Raw genomic sequence first — 19962 nt, 5'->3', positions numbered from 1 at the left:
ACCGGGCTGTAGCGGACTACTATGGCTCGAGGAACACTAGACTACATTTCCCCATAAGAAAGGCTGCCAAGGATAAACAACTAGATTGTCGGATCCCACTCATACCAAGCATTTCAATCATACACACAATATGCCCGATATGAGTACATACAACATGGCATCACAACAAAACTCTACAACTCAAGTACTTTATTTAAAGGCTCCAGAGAGCCATACATAACATGTTCATACAGATAGGGGTCACATGACCCGACACTCAAGTCATACAATCATACAAGCACATGCGGAAGCAACTAGTCTGAGTACAGACTCTAGAAAGAAAGAAGGCTTCTCGAAGCCTGTCTATCTACATAAGGCCCTCCATGGCCAGGATCACCACCTGGGTGGCTAGTCACTCGTCGACGTCAAGGTCTACGTAGAACCCATCGGAGGGGGCGGTGTTGTCGTCTGAAAATAGTAATTAAGCAAACATGAGTACAAAGGTACTCAGCAAGTCTTACATCAGAACCTACTATACATGCTTATTCTCAAGAAGGTGGTGGAGTTATTGCAGCAAGCCAGCTTTGACTCTTGGCTAAGCTATCCTACGGAACTCCACTAGTAAAATAGTTTTTGCACACAAGTCCACTACTCACCAACACAATACTCCACCGGGGATCCTCCCTCGTCATCCTACGAGAGGGCCATCCTCGGTACTCACACTTATCTTGAGTCTTTTAGTAGTATCCATTAACTTGTCTATGAACTGTATAGGCAACCAAGTAGTCCTTTACCGCGGACACGGCTATTCGAATAGTTTTATACCCTGCAGGGGTGTACTTCTTCATACACGCTTTCAGCACTTACCGCCGTTTACACGACATGTACTCGGCAACCTTCAAGCGAAAGCCCAACGAGGGTGTCGGCCACGGCCTACCTAAACACTTAAGTCTCTAGTCCAGGTTGATCGCCTATCCAGGTTCCATCCGCAAGGAGTCCAGCCGAGGTTTCCACTTACGGCCCCGAACGATGTGAACAGGGTTCCCGAGACACCAAAGGGGTGACTCGGTACACCGTGCCACGGTCTATCTACCGCAACATAGCCCACCCCTAGGTTCAGCGCTACGCATGGCCGCCAACACATAACCTACAAACACCAGAAACTATTTGCAACTCCTGGACAAAGTACTAGGGTGATTAAGAAGCCGAGAGGGTCCATTGGTTTCGGGCCCAATGTACGGTAGTAAGTACATCTTAAATCACAAATACAGATCTCAGTTCCTATGGATGGCCTCAATGAAACAACCCACCAGGTACTCCTACATGGCCTCTCATCGATACCTTTACCAAAACATGTTCAACACTTCCCTCATATTACCGACACAAGCATTTCACTCTAGCCCATCACCCAGATGAACCAGACCTAACACAACTCTAAGCATAGCAGGCATAGCAAGGTAGGAATCACATACATGGCTCAATCAACTCCTACACATGCTAGTGGGTTTCATCTAGTTACTGTGGCAATGACAGGTCATGCAGAGGATAAGGGTTCAACTACCGTAACACACAGCAGTTTGAATCGCATTGTCTTAATGCAGTAAACCAGAGAAAAAGCAAGAACATGGGTTTGTATCGAAATGATCAATGGGTTGCTTGCCTGATGGAGTGGTAGTGGGATACTGCCCTTCAGTTGGATACTCATGAATATCCTCGGAGGCAGAACCTACCACGAAGAACACATCAGAACACAATCAACACATGACGATATGCAACAATATGATGCATGCTATGACATGGCAATATGAATGTGTCGTGGCCTAATGCAAGCTATAACAGAAAGGAATGTGCTTATTTGAACCAAAGGTTCAAATGTTAGTTCATTTAACATAGCCACATTAGTGTATTACCTTATTCTTCTTAAACAGCAAGATTAACTTGTTTTGTCATGCATGAAACCATTACAGATGGATAGATTGAATTTTTCTGATCATTTTTCATATATAAATCTTTACATTTGGAGCTATGGTTGATTTTCTATGATTTTTAGAAGTTTTGACTATTTTCTGGAATTTCCTGTATAAGAATAACTCCAGTAATTTAATTACCGCGTCAGCATTACGTCAGGGTGACGTCAGTGGTCAACGGGGACGTCCATGTCAAACCTGACTGGTGGGTCCCGCGTGTCAGTAGTTAATTAAACTAATTATTTTTAGTTAAAACTAATTTGATTTAGTTAGCAGAGGGGGGCCCACTTGTCATTGACTCAGGGGAGTCAACCTGGGCCCACCTAGTCCACGTCAGCGGTCAAATCCACCGGTCAACGGGTCAAAGCCTGCCGACGTTTAGCCGCCGACGAGGCCGAGATGGCGGAGAGCTTCGGATTTGGTCCTCCGGTGACCAAATCGCCGGTGGAGACATGCTACACGTAGCTGGGGAGCTGCCGCATCCAGTGGTGCAAGTGGTTGGACACGGGGACGCCGAAAACGACGCCGACGAGCTCGACAGCGGCGGCCGGAGTTCGGACGGGGTTGGGTTCGACGCTACGGTGCACGGGAGAAGGAGCTGGTGGTGGCTACGGGCTCCTGGTGCTGCGCTGAGCACAACGGTGAGCTTGGCTTCGAGCCGCTGTGGCTCTAGCCACGACGGCGCCATGGCCGGCGGTGGGGAGCTTTCGGGTGCGGTGGAAGTGGCAACTACAGAGGCCAAACGAGCACGGGAGCTAGGGGAAGAGGAAGAGGAGCTCACAACGGGGTCGGAGAGGGGGTCAGCGAGCTCGGGGAGGTCCTGGCGGCGCCGAATCGACCGGAGACGGCTCGGGTACCCGAGGTTGAAGACGAGGGTGAAGACGGCGTTCGGTGGCGTTTGGAGTCGCGTGGGTCAGCGGAGACGTCCGGGGCGACGAGGCGGAGCTATTGGGCTTGTCAGAGGGGCAAAGGGGTGGCTCTGGTGACGTCTACGGCGAACGGCGGCGAGGATCGCGCTCGGCCATCGCGGGAGAGGGTGAGGGAGACGAGGGGGAGAGTGAGGGAGGATGAGAGGGGGACGTGGGGGTCGGCGTGGCATCCCTGGACATCTCCAGGGCGTCGGTAGAAGCAGGAGGTGGCCGGCGTGTGGCCGCGGGCACCGGCCACGCACTCCTCGTCCTTCTGGCGGGAGAAGGACGATGACTGGCAAGGCCAGTCGGCTGGGCCAAGCCAGGTGGGCTGGGCCAGCACAGGTAAGGCCCAGGTGGGCTTCCCTCTCTCTCTTTGTTTTGATTTGTTTCTGTTTTTCTATTAAACTGCAACTGTTGGTCTTTATTACAAATACTAAAACGTTTCCAAAAATCCTGAAAATAATTGTGGGCTTTGGTTAGAATATTTCCAACAGCAAACATTTATTTCCAGAATTATTTGAGCATTTAAATTATTTTATAGCATTTAAATGCCCAAATTCAAATACTTATGATTTAATTCAATGACCTTCTATTGACCTAGAAAATTGTGCACCAATTTTGCCAGAGGTTCTAACCCAAGACAAAGAGAGTGAACTTTTTAGAAGGGTATTTCAGGTTCATTGAAAAAATAATTTTAGTAAACCCTAGTTGTTTCCAAGGGGGGTGTTGGGGGTTTCTGCCTTCCCCATTTCAAATTTAAGAGGAATTTAAACATGCTGCACACTCTAATGCTTGAACTAGCTAGGGTGTGACATTTGAATTCATGTTATGTTCAATTAAAATGTTTCGGTATGTGTATATTGCATGCAACCTACTACTCAAATGAACGTTTTAGTGCATTCCAAACGTATATACTACCGCTTCAATATGAACAAATTTGAATTCGTTTCTCTATTTGAATAAGATCTACAGTAATGATTGTAGTGAAGTCAAAGCATTTGAATTCGTTTCTCCGTTTTAATAAGATCTACAATCATCATTATTGTCAAGTTAAACCATCGTTTGTGTATTATCTTCACAGCACACCACACGATTAGTCTCGAGTTACATATGAACTCGAACTAGATTTTTTGAATCCACTTTATTTTGATTTCAAATCATATTACATTTCTAGCTCTAGCTAGATCTTCATAATCTAAACCATGTCTCATATGTATAATGTGTTTATCACATTATGTATGGTGCCCCACCCCCTACGCCTACAAGTATTTAGATGTGAGTTGCAAACACCACACATTACCACAAATTCAAATAAAATGTGAGAGTGTTCGATATATAGTATTGTTTAGATTGTTCGATATTTAGTTGTAAGCTGCAAACGCCACACATTATCACAAATTCAAATAAAATGAGAGATTGTTTGATGTATAGTATGGTTTAGATTGTTCAGCATTTAGCTGTGAGTTGCAAACACCATGCAGTATCACATTATGGTATAACATGTGCACAACACGTGTATCACCGCTATATTCATGCATGCAATGGTTAAAACACTATAATCTCCTATTCAAATATATGAATCCGCTTTCATATCAAATTGTGATCTTTGTTAGTCCCTTACACCCACACAATCCTCTAACCTTTGTAGCTACCACTAACTTTCTCTCGTGCATGCACACGCCCTCCTCGCCCTCCCCCTCGCTCAGCATTCTATCCACCGGGCACATTCATTTTTTTTCTTTAGGTCGTTCTCCCAGAGTCTCCACAACTCCTTTCCGACACACATCGATCGATAGACCTCTCCAGCGATGCCTGCCTACAACATACAAACACACCTTCAATCTCCTCCTTTATGTGTCCGTGCCTCGTGTCTCTCATACGGTCAGACACACATGTAAACTCTCGCCCCTCTTTTCATCGCACTCACAACCGCACACTCCTCCCCCTATCTAGCTAGTAGTTGGGCCTCTCGCACCACCTCCTAGCTCCATTCTCTCTATCTATCCGTCTTGCTGGGCCTTATTTGCCTCTAATAAATGGACGTACACCGATCGATCTCTCGCTATACATATAGCTAGCTAGGTCCTTATAACTCGTTTTTACCCACACGTCAATCGATCTACCTCATTAGGTGTATCTCTGTTGGGGAACGTAGCAGAATTTTAAAATTTTCTACGCATCACCAAGATCAATCTATGGAGTCATCTAGCAACGAGGGATAGAGGAGTGCATCTACATACCCTTGTAGATCTCGAGCGTTAGTGTTCAAGAGAACGGGGATGATCGAGTCGTACTCGACGTGATTCAAATCACCGATGACCAAGTGCCGAACGGACATCACCTCCGCATTCAACACACATATGGTTGGGAGACGTCTCCTCCTTGATCCAGTAAGGGGAAAGGAGAGGTTGATGAAGATCCAGCAGCACGTCGGCGTGGTGGTGGAAGCAACGGTGATCTCGGCAGGGCTTCGCCAAGCGCAGGGAGACGGAGGAGTGTCACGGGAAGGAGAGGGAGAGGCCAGGGGCTTGGGTGCGCAGCCCTCCCTCCCCCCCACTATATATAGGGTGCCTAGGGGGTGTGCCGGCCCTAGGAGATCCAATCTCCTAGGGGGGGCGGCCAAGGGGGTGCCTTGCCCCCCAAGGCAAGGGTGGCGCCCCCACACCTAGGGTTTCTAACCCTAGGCGTAGGGGGAGGCCCAAGGGGGCGGGGCACACCAGCCCACTAGGGGCTGGTTCCCCTCCCACTTCAGCCCATGGGGCCCTCCAGGATAGGTGGCCCCACCCGGTGGACCCCCGGGACCCTTCCGGTGGTCCCGGTACAATACCGATGACCCCCGAAACCTTCCTGATGGCCGAAACTGGACTTCCTATATAAAAATCTTTACCTCCAAACCATTCCGGAACTCCTCATGACGTCCGGGATCTCATCCGGGACTCCGAACAACTTTCGGGTTACTGTATGCTAATATCTCTACAACCCTAGTGTCACCGAACCTTAAGTGTGTAGACCCTACGGGTTCGGGAGACATGCAGACATGACCGAGAAGTCTCTCCGGTCAATAACCAATAGCGGGATCTGGATACCCATGTTGGCTCTCACATGCTCCACGATGATCTCATCGGATGAACCACGATGTCGAGGATTCAATCAATCCGTATACAATTCCCTTTGTCAATCGGTACGTTACTTGCCCGAGACTCGATCGTCGGTATCCCAATACCTTGTTCAGTCTCGTTATCGGCAAGTCACTTTACTCGTACCGTAATGCATGATCCCGTGATCAACCACTTGATCACATTGAACTCATTATGATGATGCATTACCGAGTGGGCCCAGAGATACCTCTCCGTCATACGGAGTGACAAATCCCAGTCTCGATTCGTGCCAACCCAACAGACACTTTTGGAGATACCTGTAATGTACCTTTATAGTCACCCAGTTACGTTGTGACGTTTGGCACACCCAAGGCACTCCTACGGTATCCGGGAGTTGCATAATCTCATGGTCTAAGGAAATGATACTTGACATTCAGAAAAGCTACAACAGACGAACTACATGATCTTTGAGCTATGCTTAGGATTGGGTCTTGTCCATCACATCATTCTCCTAATGATGTGATCCCGTTATCAATGACATCCAATGTCCATAGTCAGGAAACCATGACTATCTTTTGATCAACGAGCTAGTCAACTAGAGGCTCACTAGGGACGTGTTGTGGTCTATGTATTCACACATGTATTACGATTTCCGAATAACACAATTATAGCATGAACAATAGACAATTATCATGAACAAAGAAATATAATAATAACCATTTTATTATTGCCTCTAGGGCATATTTCCAACAGTCTCTCCCTTCCTTCGACAAACAACAATTGATCTACCGATCTAGTTAGGTTTGCTTACCAAACACATGGTTCCCCTTCATCATCCATGGATGCGTCCCGGCAGATCTATCACGCATAGGCACACACAGAAACACATCCCCACTCTTATTGATAACATTGCAGTTCCACCCTCAGTTTGTCTAGTAGGCCTCTCCCACCATCTTTGAGAAGCAACTCCATCACCCATCCAGCACTCTACCCCTCTCCCTCCTTCTCCCCCCTCTCTCTCTTCTCTCTCTCTCTCTCTCTATCTCCCATCATATTTCCTGTCCTTCAGTTATGTATGGATGTCGACCATCTCCCTCAAGACATAGCTGGGTCTCTCCTTCTCAACACATATACGAGTCGTTCTACCTCTATAGTTATGCCTCTGCCTACCCCTCCCACCACCCCTCCCCCCCACACACACACCGATACATCGAGCACTCTAGTCATGTCTCCCTGCCACACACAAACTTGATGTGTGCCCTCTAACGTTCCGGTAGGCTAGTCGCCCTATAACTTTGACTTGTACACACACACACACACACACAATTTTGATGGCTCTCTTCATTGATCTCGCACCCACCCACTTGATCCTCTCTTTGACTCTATCGATAGCTATGAGCCCTCCCTCTCTTCTCGTGGATTGCCCGACCCTCTATGTATGATATGGATAGGCCTCCATTTCACACACATTGCATGCAAAATTTTGTTTGAGATGTCATCGACACATATTCCCACAAATAATTCACGAAATCAACCCCCCACCCTACCCCCACCCCAAAACAAAAAACACTCACGAATGCGGTTTGTATCTCTCACACACACCCACGTAGGTGGGGGGCATGCACGAAGAGAAGAGGTGCATGCATGGCGCACGTACTCCTATCTCTTTCCCAGCCACACCCGCGCGGGTACATGGTGGAGCTCATTTCTGTACGAAAAAGGCAGCCCACGTGGTAATTTGGCACGTGTACTGGTTGTCCACTTGGTGGAGGGAGGATCGTCTACCACGGGTGAACAAACAAATTGCGACTTGACGTGTTATGTTAAAAAAAGAGGCAAACCATGTGGGGCCTACCTTAGAGGCAAGGCTCTATACACTGGAGTACTTTTGATGTGTCCCGTCAACTCGCAGAACGAGGAGAAGCTTGCTTAGTACGCCGTCTCCCCCGCCCACGGGCGCGGTGGCTCGCAGGATGAGGTGAAGCTTGCTTACTACGCCTTACGCCCGCTCCCTCGCCCATGCGCGCGGTGGCTCGCAGGACGAGGAGAAAAATTTACTACTCCCTCCGTTTACTCCTCGTCCCTACTACCTTGGTTATAGAGATTATATCATATTGTTTGGAATATATATGTCCTTTAGTAGATTTCAATATGAACTACTAGTACATACTCCAAACACTGATGTATATAGACGTATTTTAAAGTGTAGATTCACTCATTTTGCTCCGTATGTAGCACCCTCCCTCGCCCCTCGACCCTCGCCTACGTGGTGGACGTGCAGCAATTCATCCAGTCTCATATAGCCAGAACGATATATACTGCACTACCATTATTGCTCGACTTCCCGAAGAGGCAAAGAGCCAATCGCAAGGTTAATATTTTGGAGATGCCAAGCGCAAGCTTATAGGAAAACGAGTAGTAGGTGCCGCGTCATTTATAAATAAAGTTTTTTCTTCAGTGGCACGTACGCAATATGATAGGTTCATATGGAGAGAAAAGGAAACCGCTCCACTATATACATAGTCAGGACGGGCCAGCCTACACGGTTGCTTGCTGGGGTTGCTCTCTTCAAACTCTCTCGCAAAAAACAACTGTGGCCACATCTCTAACATCCCGGTGGATCACGTCCGCTTGGGGAAGGGGTGGATGCTTAGTGTAGATGCGGTGGCCGTCGCCGACGGCGAAAACCCACTGTCGGCACGTCCCGATCAGGGGTCCCCGCCGTTCTCTCTCACAAAGCCGGTGAGGTTGCCTTCGTCCCTTGCTCACTGTCGCGACGTGGGCAGTTGCCGCCTCCCGCCGCCCTCCTCAAGGTTGAGCTACGTCCCTCAGGTACAAATCCCATTACAGCCGGCTTGCACCAATGCTCCAGCTGCCCACATCACTCCCTGTGGATATTTCTGTACTTCTTTGCCCCACACATACCTCTACTGGCTTCTACGTACTATATTTGTGATGAGTTTATGTCTCATCAACTAGTCCTAGTAATCTTATTCTAATCATGTTTGTTCAATTTCTTTGCCACAGGGATGCTCATCTCGATTTTGGTGAAACTGCACAAAATGATCCGATGGTCAAAAGGTTGCAAACTTTATTTATTAGGAAGCTCGAATGTTGCCAGCAAATTGAAGCCTGGTCAGGGTTCACGGTTCAAGGGCTAGGGACTGCATGGATCATTTTTTTGTTTAGCTGCCTCTGTTCCAAAATAAGTGTCAACTTTAGTAGTAGTACAACTTTGTACTAAAGTTTGCACAAAGTTGAGAAACTTATTTTGGAACGAAGGGAGTACATATTTGCTATGATCTGTCAATCATTGAGATGCAATAGCATGCATGTTAGTCTCCTTTGTATTTGATGAAATGTTGCAACGGGCAACCTTGGACGCAAGATACATGTAACAGAAGCTGGAAGCTTCATAGCATTGTACAAATTTATCTCGCTGATAAATTACAGTACATACTATACTAGTACTTCCTCCGTTCCTAAATATAAGTCTTTGTAGAGATTTCACCACGAACCACATGCGGATGTATATAGATGCATTTTATGTAGATTCATTCATTTTGTTCCGTATGTAGTGGAATCTCTACAAAGACTTATATCTAGTAGTAATAGCTAGCCCTCACTACTAGGAATTCTCTATCCTCTCCTTGAGCCACGTCATCAAAATTGATGTAGCCGTTAGATGAAGTAAATCAGTCCATAATAGCCGTCTGATCTTGATGTTGAGAGGCTCCGCACTAAGCCACATGCAAGCATGCAGAAATACCATGCCACATGCATGTGAGTGGGTTTTAAATCACATCAACATGTCTGCATGCAAGCATGCACCGGTAGCATGCATGTAAGTGAGCTTTTAAGTCCCATTAACATGTCAAAAAGAAAAATATAACCCCATTATGCAGTAGGAGTTGGCTGATCTTTTTTCCTTACGTGGGATGATCTAAATGATGATGGGAGTTTATTTAGTTTGGCTACCACATTTGTCATGCGGTTATAGAGTTTTTTGTTCTATGAAATCAATAATTTTGCGCAGAGAGATATACCACTGTTCCACGCCAACGCGCGGGGACTCATCTAGTAATATTTAGGAATGAAGGGAGTACTATGTAAAGAGTTAGATGTCGCACGGTGATAGTATGAGGTGGGCCATGTAATCACTGAGCCTGCGTGTTTTCACTGCTCTTGCACGCCTCCGCTGTAAGAATGGAAAAAATTGTAATCTAGTAGTAGTATACCTCCTTTCGCCGAAAGCGTGGGACATCCAGCAGTCCTACCACCTCAGTAATAAAGACCAATGAGCCGTCAAATCACATAGACCCAGCAGTAAGTTGGACGGATGAAGCAACCATCACTCTTGCGCCAGTGAGAGGTCACGTCCGCTCTGCCCGGGAATGAATGTGGCACCGATTCTTTGGAGCGGCGCTAACCATTTCGGGTGGGAAGCGCACGCGGGCGATGGAGGGGCTTTGGGTGGGCCAGGCTGGTCAGGAGCGGGCGTGGCAGCTGTCCGCATGTCCCTACCGGACACGCCCCGGAAACGAGAGGATGCACCGACTCTCACGGCTAAAATCGTACAGTACAAAACATCTCTCTGTAGGAGTAGGTCGATCTGTCGCTCTCTCTAACACACACATGGTGTTAAACACACACACACACACACACCTTGGTCCCGTTGCACCTTCTAACGTGACTTATTACACCTAGACGGAGGGAGTAGTAAGTATACGAGATACGGTGGCACACTGACTTAAGTCGAATACAAGTGCCCAAAATTTGTGTGCATGTTATAATACGGATTCACTTAAAATAGTACGTGAGCGAACAGCGGGATCAATTGGACAGCGTTCCCGAGCAGTAGCGAGATGTGTGAGGTAAGATACACTGCTGGCGCTTTTAATTTTTCTTATTAATTTGTTTGTTTCACCCTCTGACTGGTGGGACCCAACGTACTACGTGGAGAGAGGTAAGGTGACTAAGCCTGCATTATTTCTACACCACTATGGACAGTCTTACCACCAAAGCCACATGACATGATTATGATTGAAATCCCAATGACTCCCACACACACAAAAAAACACGGCATGCTTGTCACATGAATGCAGGAATGTATAAAAGGTTATTTCCCTCTCGTTGAACATAACGGGAGGGTTGTGTAGCTGGTTATCCTGTTCGCTCATCAAACTTGAGGTCTCGGGTTCGATAACTACACTTGAGCATAATTTGTGCCAGGAGGATTCTTTGACTGGTTAAAATGTTTTCTAGGGTTTGCACGCTTCAAACTCTCTCTCCAGTATATATATACACGCTGGAGCCTCAGCGCTTGTTGTTGCTCTGTTCACACTCTCTCGCCCTCTCCCGCTGGAGCCTCAGCGCTTGTAGTTGCTCTCTTCACACTCTCTCGCCCTCTCCAGATCTAAACAAGACTTCGTTGGCCTCTCTCTCCCCTCACTGCTGCTCAAAGAGCCGGCATGATCTGTCCGCCGGGAAGGGAAGGAGGCTTAACGCTGTCGCCGTCGGCGAGGGACTACCGGCGCAGCTGTTCACTTTCGACCCAGCGGCGGCGCGGGAGGGCCTCCGACCCCTTCTTCTTCGCCGCTGTCCCGTCGCCCATCGAACCACGCCCCAAGAACCTTAAGGTATAATTTACTTACTCCACATGCATTGCTCTAGCTGCATGTATACCATGAATCTAGGACGTGGTTCAAAGAGGAAAGGAGTGGGGGAAAGTAGTGGGAAAAGTTGTATATAGCATGAATCTAGGACGTTGTTCAAAGAGGAAATGAAGGGGGAAAGTTGTATAGCATTAATCTAGGATGTGGTTTAAAGAGGAAAGGAATGGGGGAAAGTTGTCGGGAAAGTTGTATCGCATAAATCTAGGACGTGGTTCAAAGAGGAAAGGAAGGGGCGAAAGTACTAGTTCAAAAAGGAAAGGAAGGGACAAGGCTGTAGAGTTTAAGCAGGACTAGATTTGCTGCGCTCACATAGGGAAAGGCGTCTAAAGATAACAAAACTGGGACCAACACAAATATGCTCCTTGGTTGTTTGTTCTTTGTTGCAACAGACTGTGCATGACCACAGTACATCGATAGATTCACATGATGGTGGTGCATCCACTGTCCCGTGCAACTCATTAGCTATTGTTAATCTAAGGCCCTGTTTGGTTAAAAACTCCCTATTCCCTACCTGTTGGGTTCCAGGGACTAAACATGGACTAGAGGTTATTAAATGACATGCTAAAAGACCATGCCCCTAGTAATGAACTAATAGAGACAAGGTGCGATGCGTGGCAGGGGCAACTGTTGGAAAAAGTCCCAAAAAGACTCCCTCGGGGTCTTCTTTCTTTAGTCCCAAATGCTCACTTTTAGTCCCTAAAAGTCCCTCCTCTTTGGTTTAGATGGAACTGACACGGAGTTTTTTTAGTCCCTACACCAAAATGTTCCTGTAAACAAACACCCTCTAATAATGCTGCTGGAAAATTGATGCAATGCCACAGTTAAAAGCAAATTACATGTTTAATGAATTTTATTGTTAATATAATCTCTATGTTAATATTAATCAATGCCACCGTTTGAGAAATGCTACTGTCTTGCTTTCTTTCCCATTTAGATAAGGTAGATGCTTCTTTTTGTTGGCTTCTGTGTCATCCACCGTTATTGACCACTAATTGTTTCCTTTGCACCTTTGTGTAAACAGGGTTATCTGCTTCACCTTGTTGCCATTGTGACCTGTTGTTGCACTGCACAAAACACTTTTGTTTTAAAAGTGTTTTGTGCAGTTCAACCAAAATGTCACACCGACAATGTTGCTTGATTGCTTGATCTTAGTGGAACTGCACAAGAGGAGATCTTACTTCCTATCCGTTAAGGCGAATTTGGTTCAGATCTTCTTCTTGTGAGTTGTTTGAATTCCGCATCATGAGAGGTCAGTACTAGCCTTCTTTCACATGATTCTGCGGTGTGCATTCATATGTTGTGCTACTTGTACGATAATGTTGCTTGATTTTAGTGAACTGTACAAATGGAGACAAGACTTCCAATCTGTATGTGCACCGTAATATCCCATTGAGGTAAGATAAGGATATTTCACAACTGTTGGCCTGTATTTTGCCACTTTCATCAGAAAATTAAGTTTAGTACTATACTTGTGCTCCCTAATTGACATGCCAAATCTTACATTGAAGGCGAAGCTTGTTTGTTATTGAACCAAGTGATGAAGGGGAAGAACAAGGGGAAGAAAAACAAAAATCAACTTCCGGTGCTGTAATGAAGCACTGGAACTGTGATGACACAAGTAATGATATAGTTTTGCATCTTATTTTATTGCTATGGCTGGAACGAGAAATTGTTTTGCCACTGATTTGATGCCACTCTTAATGTAATATGTAATTATCTCTACTTGTGCAAACAGGGATCTTCTTTGAAGATACCATATATTTTAGTGGAACTGCACAAGAAGATGTTGGAAACATTAAACTAATCGAGGAGTATATGGTAAGCATGGCCACCACCGTAGATAGCAATAGATGGTTCCGGAGAATTACTTCATCTGTATGCTCTACACAATAAGCCTCCTGACAAAGGTTGGTACCCGCCCACCGATTTCATCCATATGATTGAGCTTTGTCAACTCTATTGGTGTTGTGCTACTGTTTAGATACTATCATGAAAAAGTGGTATTGTCCTTGAGAAGTGCTTCATCTGTGCTGTTTTAAATATTTCCTTTCCTTTTTTCAAGCAAACAGTGATGATAGCATTTATTTGTAACACCCCGTGACCGATGTGCCAGGTGTCCTCTAGTTATTCGATTATGTTTCCTTGTCATTTCTTGCGTGTCAGGCATTGCATATCATGTCATCATGTGCATTTCTTTTGCATACATGTTCATCTCATGCATCCGAGCATTTTCCCTGTTGTCCGTTTTGCAATCTGGCGCTCCTATGTCACCCGGTGTCCCTTTCTACCTATTTTCATGTGCGGGTGTTAAATGTTTCCGGATTGGACCGAGACTTGCCAAGCGGCCTTGGTTTACTACCGGTAGACCGCCTGTCAAGTTCCGTACCATTTGGACTTTGTTTGATACTCCAACGGTTAACCGAGGGACCGAGAAGGCCTCGTGTGTGTTGCAGCCCAACACCCCTCCAAAGTGGCCCAAAACCTACCAAAACCTTCTCCATCATCTAGAGCGTTCGATCACGATCGCGTGGCCGAAAACCGCACCTCATTTGGACTCTCCTAGCTCCCTCTACATATAAATATGTGTCTCCCTCCGAAATTCGCGGTGCAAACCCTAACCTCCTCCCTCCGCGCCGCCGGACATGTCCGTCCGCGCCGGACGCATCCACCGGCCACCTCACTCCGGCGAATCGGGAGCCGCCACGTCGCCTCCGCCGCCTCCCTCCTCAAATGGGGCGCCGCCACCTCAGCCCCCATCCGCCCCGCGCCAACCGCAGCCCGCCAGGCCCGCGTCCGGCCCGCGGGCCCTACGCCGCGCCCGCGCCCGTCCGTGTGCCTCGCCGCCTGCGCTCGCCGGGCCGTCTCGCTCGCTTCGCCGCCTTGCCTCGGCTGCGCCGCCGCCTCCCGCCGGCATCGGTGTCCGCTCCGCGCCGCCGCCTCGTTTTCGTTGCCGCCGCCTTGCAGCAGACGCCGGCCGCCGGCTTCGCGCGCCGCCTCTGGCGATTTCTGCCGCCCCGGCCGAGTTCCATCGCCGCCTCCACGCTGCCCCATCTTCCGTGCACCCTGCCAGCGCACTCCGGCGACCTCGCCGCCGCCCTGTCCCAGATCCGGCCGGGTGGGATGAGATCCACCCGTCCCACGAACCAAACGGCCCCTCCCGATCCGGATCTCGCCATCCCGCTTCGTCCGGTCCCGTTGACTTTCTCGGAGTGGTAATTTCTTCTAAGTCCCCGAGATTTCCAAATTCATATGCCTCCATTCATCGCATCGTAGCTTTGCATCCGTTATTCCGTTTTGCGCGTGTAGCATATCAAAATGTTCGTATAAGAGGGTACATCATTTCATCTCATTGCATCATTTTCATTTGAGCTCATCTTGATGCCTGAAATGCTGTTGGAAGAGAGCTATTTGAGTTAATTGTTAGCTCTGCTGCACCAAATAGCTATTTGTCATTTTTGCCATGATTATTGTGTGCATGTTATGCTCCTGAGCTCTACATGTGTTTTGTTATATGCTTTGTAATATTTCCAAAGGTGCTATCCATGTAATTTTGTGATATGTGTGGTGACTAGCACAAGCTTGCAAAGTAGTGCATTCGTTAATGCTGATTTCAGGAACTTAGGATTTCTATAAGTCCTTGATCTGTTTTTATCAATATGCCATATGTTCATGTTGTTTCCTAGTGATCCGTGCCTCTTTTGAGGATGATCAGTAAGGATGATTTGCTAATCTTGTAGTGCTCTATCCATCCATGTCTTTGTTTGCAATTATAGAGCACCCTAGACTGAGTCAATCGAGCTCTACTTTTGCTATTTCGTGAATCTGGGCAGATTGTCTACTTGTTAGCGATTTTCAAAGGATGTTGTAGTTGATACGTGCATGCTATGTTGTTGTTCTTGCCATGTCTAGCTTGTATAATGTGTATTCTTGATGGGTGTATGCTTAGATTGTCATGCCTTGCTCTGTAGTGAGTACATCGAGCTCGTAAACATGCCTACGTGATATCTGTTTTGCATGTTCTAGTTTTTCACTAAGTCTGTAACCTGATTGTGTTTTTGCCATGTTCACATGCTTGCAATTGTATTTTCTGATCCCTTTTGGCTCAAGGTCACTAAGGGATTTTTGTTAAGATCTTTGAGTAGCTTCATTCCATGCTTTACTTTGCCATGTTAAGTTCCTGTAGCATATAGATTTCATGCTCCAAAGTGTGCTACCTGATCTGAAATTCCAGGCTTGTGTTAATTTCACTAAGTCTGAAACCTTTTATCGTTTGCTCTTTTGCCATGCTTGTTTGAACCTGTCAATGGATGAATTGGCCGTAGCTCAGTGTTCATCTTTTGTCAAGCATTATGAGTGGATACCTGCCATGTATTTTATTGTCATGTTTGAGTGCTGTAGCATAATTATCTTGTTGCATTTAGATGGCTACTTGCTGTTTATCGCAGACCAGTGCCATATATGTTTTGCTTGCCATTTTTAAATCGTGCATCCGATTCCGGTGTTCTTCATATCGATTTCAACCGAAATCCCCTCAACTTTCCAGTGGCACACTTGGAATTCCACGTTGAGGCCAGGTTCATTCATTCCTTGTCGAATCATGCATATGCATCGCATACCGCATCTCGCATATCATACCATGTTCATGTGTGGTTGTTTACTATGTTGTGTGCTTCTTTCCGGTGTTTGCTTCTTCAGGTTGGTTCCGGTAACGTCGCGTTTGTGAGGACCCATTCGGCTACGTCCGTTTGTCTTCTTCATGGACTCGTTCTTCTTCCTTGCGGGATTTCAGGCAAGATGACCATACCCTCGAAATCACTTCTATCTTTGCTTGCTGGTTGCTCGCTCTTTTGCTATGCCTATGCTGCGATACCTACCACTTGCTTATCATGCCTCCCATATTGTTGAACCAAGCCTCTAACCCACCTTGTCCGAGCAAACCGTTGATTGGCTATGTTACCGCTTTGCTCAGCCCCTCTTATAGCGTTGTTAGTTGCAGGTGAAGATTGAAGTTTGTTCCTTGTTGGAACATGGAGATCGTTCCTTGTTGGAACATGTTTACTTGTTGGGATATCACAATATCTCTTATTTAATTAATGCATCTATATACTTGGTAAAGGGTGGAAGGATCGGCCTTATGCCTGGTGTTTTGTTCCACTCTTGCCGCCCTAGTTTCGGTCATATCGGTGTTATGTTCCCGGATTTTGCTTTCCTTACGCGGTTGGGTTATAATGGGAACCCCTTGACAGTTTGCCTTGAATAAAACTCCTCTAGCAATGCCCAACCTTGGTTTTACCATTTGCACTAACAACCTACCACCTTCCCTTGGGTTCTGCAGACTCAAGGATCATCTTTATTTTAACCCCCCCAGGCCAGTGCTTCTCTAAGTGTTGGTCCAAACCGAGCTGCCTGCGGGGCCACCTCGGGGAAACTTGAGGGTTGGTTTTACTCGTAGCTAGTCTCATCTGAGTGTGCCCTGAGAACAAGATATGTGCAGCTCCTATCGGGATTTGTCGGCACATTTGGGCGGTGATGCTGGACTTGTTTTACCATTGTCGAAATGTCTTGTAACCGGGATTCCGAGCCTGATCGGGTCTTCCCCCTAGAAGGATTATCCTTCATTGACCGTGAGAGCTTGTGATGGGCTAAGTTGGGACACCCCTGCAGGGATTTGAACTTTCGAAAGCCGTGCCCACGGTTATGGGCAGATGGGAATTTGTTAATGTTCGGTTGTAGAAAACCTGAAGTTGATCTTAATTAAAATACATCAACCGCATGTGTAACCGTGATGGTCTATTTCCGGCGGAGTCCGGGAAGTGAACACAGTGTTGGAGTTATGCTTGACGTAGGTTGTTCTAGGATCACTTCTTGATCATAGTTGTTTGATCGTGCTTTTGCCTTCTCTTCTCACTCTCTTTTGCGAACAGGTTAGCCACCATATTTGCTAGTCGCTTGCTGCAGCTCCACATCATACCTTGCCTTACCTATAAGCTTAAATAGTCTTGATAGCGAGGGTGTGAGATTGCTGAGTCCCCGTGACTCACAGATACTTCCAAAACCAGCTTGCAGGTGCCGTTGAACCGTGCAGATGACGCAACGAAGCTCAAGGAGGAGCTTGATGAAGATCTTGCCCTTTGTGTTGATCCGTTTCCAGTTGATCAGTAGTGGAGCCCAGTTGGGGTCGATCGGGGATCTGTGTAGCATTTGGGGTAGTCTTCTTTTATTTTGGTTCCATAGTCGGACCTTGATTGTATCTGATTGATGTAATGCTTTATTCATGTAATTGTGTGAAGTGGCGAGTGTAAGCCAACTATGTATCTCTTTCCCTTATGTATTACATGGGTTGTGTGAAGATTACCTCACTTGTGACATTGCTTTCAATGCGGTTATGCCTCTAAGTCGTGCTTCGACACGTGGGAGATATAGCCGCATCGAGGGCGGTACAAGTTGGTATCAGAGCCTTCCCCGACCTTAGGAGCCCCCTGCTTGATCGAATAGCTGGCATTGTTGAGTCTACAAAAATGTTTTGAGTCATTTAGGATTATATATATCGGAGAGTTAGGAATTCTTTTTACTCCTCAGTCCCTTCATCGCTCTGGTAAGGCATCCTGACGTAGAGTTTTGACTCTTCTCTTCTCAAATTTCACTAAATTTTTTTAGGATCACGCGGGTATCTTGGAATCGTTCCGATGGTTTTGTGACGAGAACATTGTTCTTGGTGCCTCCTGTCATCTAGGGGTTGTGGCAGTGTCCCGGGGAGTTGAGCTCCGAGGTGTTGTCGTCACAATTTTATCGTTGTAGTTCTGGAATACCTGAGTTTAGCTCGCTGACATCGAAAATCTCTTTTGTGCAGTTATTGGTGAGATAACCTCGACGCCACCCAGTACTGGGGCGGAAGTTCGGGAGTATTGCCATAACTCGTATAACAGATGCTTTTCGAAGGTTGAGGTAAACGATTTCCGAAGGTTTCTTGGTTATGTGTTGAAGGATGGATACAGCTGGATGTAGGATTTGTTAGTTTTGGGTGAGATATTATGCTTCCCCTGTATCCCCAACACGTGATTGCATAACCGGGAAAATTTCGGGAGTTTATAAGTGTGAATTCAAGTAGCTCTTAGGATATCTTTCCGACAGATGTATGATATGAAATTGGGGTTCGACATCTAGTGGTCCGCCTATTCACGGTCAGTTTTACAGTGGTCTCGTTGTGTCTTAAAGAGTCCTTGGCTATGCCGACTTGGGGATGCTTCGTATGTCATGTGCACTGCCTTGTACATGATGGTGTTGTATGATCGAGCCCGTGTAGGCCCCACCACAAAAACTTCGGACGAAATCTCTATCATATGTTTGTTCTGGCTTATTCTGCAAGCCAATCCTTTGTTTTGTTTTGAGCTGTGGTATTCGAGTTTCTTCAATGTCAAATGTTGATTCCATACCTTCCCCAAATGGTGTTCTCATATTTCTATGTGAATACCAACCCTTCTCGATCATCGAGTTTGTCATGTCAATCCTTTTCACCAGTGTGTTTCTCTTCAAGTGGATCCGAACATTTCAACATCCGCAAGATCCAATCTCAGCTTTCTCAAAGGTGTTCGTTTCATCCATCCCAAATTGTCTTTTTTTTCCCGCCCACCCACCCACTTTTTCTTCAAGGACTCATATATCTTAATCAAGTATCCATCTTATTGATGCGAGGCCTCTTCATTCCTTTTTCGTCAATATTCTTATCCGGTGATTCTCAAGAAGATGCTAACGAAGCTTCAAGTTCGTCTCTCATCACTCATTTTCTTCTCCGGTGGATTCAATTCAAGTTGTTGGTGTTGATCATATCCTTTCCTCGTTTCAGAAGTTTTATCATACCGGTGCTCATCATATTCATTCATTTCTCGCTATTCAATTATTCCGGAGTGCTGGAGATATCTCGAAGATTCGTGTTTTCCACTATGCTTTCGTTCAAGCTCTTTCGAGGATGTTATCTCATTCAAGCCATTTAATTCAACCGGTGCAATCTCTCTTTTCAAGTAATCATTCAACGGTGTATCTTTTCAGTGGGCCCTAACCCACAGGTCTTTTCCCAGGATCTTACCTGACTCTTCTTATTTTCCCGGTGTTACTCTCAAAATTCTTTTGCAAGTTTGACGTAAAATGAGTTATCATCAGTCAAATGTCTTTCTCCAAGATCTTTCAAATTCTTTTCATCGTTGGCTCAACCTCTTCGTTTCCATTCTTCCGGAGTGTCTAAATAATTCATGGTGGTGTTTCTCGTCGTCATGCTCAACATTTGAAGACCGAAGAAGAGTTTCTTTTAAATCTTGCTCCATTCTCTGCCATCCTC

Source organism: Triticum dicoccoides, chromosome 3A (assembly GCF_002162155.2).
Source record: "Triticum dicoccoides isolate Atlit2015 ecotype Zavitan chromosome 3A, WEW_v2.0, whole genome shotgun sequence".
In the NCBI taxonomy this organism is placed as follows: Eukaryota; Viridiplantae; Streptophyta; class Magnoliopsida; order Poales; family Poaceae; genus Triticum; species Triticum dicoccoides.
Note: the sequence above shows the minus strand (reverse complement) of the source record.